The following is a 2,864-nucleotide window of genomic DNA, read 5'->3' on the forward strand; positions in this document are numbered from 1 at the left end:
AAACAAAAGAGGAAAGAAAAAGAGAGGAAGATAAGAAAATACAGACATGAGACAGTCTCCATACTTCAGGACCTTAATCAATTTCTATTCGGAGTCCCAGACAGACTGACAGTATATGATAAAGGGATGACGAATTGCTCTAGGTGCACAGAAGGAACGCTGTTAAATTATGTTGTGGTAAAGAGAACAATGGCCCCTAGACGTTTCCATATCAGAATCTCTAGAACCTGTGAATCCTACGAATATGTTATCTTAGAAAGCAAAATATTACCTTATAAGGTTGCTGATGCAATTAAGATTGCTAATCAGCTGAACTTGAGGCAGGGAGACTGTCCTGGATTACCAGATGGGCCCAGAGTAATAACATGGGTCCTTAAAAGTGAAAAAAGAAGAGGCAAAGGAGAGGGTGAGTGAGATACAATGTGAAAAGGACTCGATTTGCTATTGCTGGCTTTGAAGACAAAGGAAGGGGCCATGAACCAAGGAATGTAAGTGGCTCCTAGAAGCTGGAATAGGTAAGGAAATGTATTCTCCTCTAGAGCTTCCAGAAAGGAATGAAGCCATGTCAACACCTTGATTGTAGCTTAGTATGGTGCGTGTTGGAAACCTTTTTTACAAAACTATAAGATAATAAATTTGTGTTGTTTTAAGCCACTAAGATGACAGTAATTTGTTACAGCAGCAAAAGGAAACTAATACATACAATATTAAATTTTCTTTTCTTTTTCTTTTTAGGCGAGACAACCCTTTGGTTGACCTCATAGATTGCAAAGACCTTGTCAGCTTACAATCTCTCTCTCTCTTTTTTTTTTTTTACGCCTACAGCACCTGGTCTTCCTAGGTAGTCTCCCATTTAAGTAGTAACCAGGCCCGACCCTGCTTAGCTTCTAAGATCAGATGGGATCGGGCTTGTTCAGGGTAGCATGGCCATAGGCTGTATTAAATTTTAAAACACTCTCAATAGTTTTAGGTTCTGTCTATATATAGGGCACCCTAACCTTTTTACTCTGCCTTATTAATCCCCAAAGGATGGATCTATTTATAAGCAAGATGTTACACTGGGACCTGTCTGAGGTTTGGAATAAGTTATTTTTATGTTCAGGCCAAAGTCACACTTGCCCGCCAGCACACAATAAATTTAAACACACTTCAGTCAGACCAAGGGGACTAACTGTTAGCTGAATATCTTTCTTTAAAATGAATATTTACAAATAATTATTTCTAAGGTCCTTCTCACTGCTAATTTGCACTGGGCTAAAATGAAAGTGCTTGGTTTGTATCTCTGTGGTCTTAGTATATGGCATGAAATAGACCCTAGATGGCCAGTTGTTGAATGAGCAGATGGGTGATGGGACTGACATGGAAGAGTGCACATCTGGGCATCTGGATGGGAGACAGTCTCTGCAGGATGTCCTTGAACTGTATACAGATGACCAAGGTTAGCCCAACAAGAGTACATTAGTCTGGCTTTTCTCCTCTTCTTTCTACAATACCACTTCTACAACTTAGACGCCAGTTAACGCAAAACTCACCTAGACTTGAAGAGCAAGTATGGTAGGAATACAGTACCATGCTTTATACACATTTAAGTTTATTTTTCTACAAGACTGAAACTTTCTTGACAGACTTTTGATAATTTCCTAGTGTACCCATTTTCCCTGGACCACAGAAAAGAGAGGAAATTTCTACTTTTTCCCATCAAGGATTAATCTTTTTAAATCTATAAAATCATTTGAATTTCTAATCCACAGGGCATTTAAGGAAGAGTGGGGAAATATGCAAGATATTATTGCCTCTGCACCAAAGGAAAATGAACTCAGACTCTCTTAAAACATATGAGAAATAAAGTGTAACCTTTTCTCCACCTTTCACCTTCTTCTCTTTCCCTTTTCCATAGCATCCTGCATGCCTGTAACAAAGCGATTGCTGCAGGGATGATCATAGAATAAAAAACCACATAAACAAAACACAAAACAAACATAAAAAGCCCAAGAAACTTTAAGGAGCATTTAATTGTCACCCACAACCTAAATTTTACAAATGAAGAAGCAGAAGCCCAAATATAATATAAACTTACATTCGAAAGTAAAATTGAGATGAATAAACAAAAAATTTCAGGCCAAAAAAAGCTAAAAACCAAAAACTGCCTTTTTTTTCCTGCCCAAATGACATTTCTCAGGAGGAATTATTTTAACAACTTGCTTAATCCAGGATAGCTTGTGAAAAGCATTAACTCTTAGGATAACTTCCACACAGATTATTCTGCTACGGGGAAAGATCAGCAGGCCCATAAGAAGATAATCTAAAAAATTGTTCCAGACTATAAAGAAATAAAACAATTACCGTGTCCATCTGGACTGATACCAAATCTAAACTAAATATTTTTTGAGAAACATTGTTTTATTATTTTCAAGTACTTTGAGTATCTCAAAAGCTGTGTTTTCACTTTCTATAGTTTGCATAAATCAATAATACAAAAAAGTCGATACCTAACTAAGATTTTAAAAAACTTTCAGTAAAACTGGAGTCAGAAAGAAACTTTCTGAATGTGAAAAACAATTCTTGAACTCGGTATCAACATCATACTATTGGAAGCACTAGAGAGATATTTCTCTAATGTACTTAACCAAGGGATTTTTACTTATGTATCCATTAATAACCTATGTGTGCTCAAAAATGTTGTCTGGGAAACAGTACAAAAGCCGTTTGTCCTTTAAAACCATGAACAACACAAGACTACCCTTTATCACTAAGATTCTTTGATACCTGCTTTAGAAGATCAAGGTAATAAAATAAGACAAGAAAACCAAATATAAAATATTGGTTAGAATAAATATTATAATTTACAAATGATATAATTGCTA

General features: G+C 36.1%; 1 protein-coding gene and 1 pseudogene across 1 annotated transcript in view; both read right to left on the reverse strand.

Annotated features, from left to right (window-relative positions):
• Positions 1-2,864, reverse strand: part of PIP5K1B (phosphatidylinositol-4-phosphate 5-kinase type 1 beta) — a 289,811-nt gene that overhangs the window by 158,490 nt on the left and 128,457 nt on the right. The window lies entirely within an intron of this gene.
• LOC111732664 lies at positions 817-935 on the reverse strand (annotated as a pseudogene).

Source organism: Pteropus vampyrus, unplaced genomic scaffold, assembly GCF_000151845.1.
Source record: "Pteropus vampyrus isolate Shadow unplaced genomic scaffold, Pvam_2.0 Scaffold479, whole genome shotgun sequence".
Classification (NCBI taxonomy): Eukaryota; Metazoa; Chordata; class Mammalia; order Chiroptera; family Pteropodidae; genus Pteropus; species Pteropus vampyrus.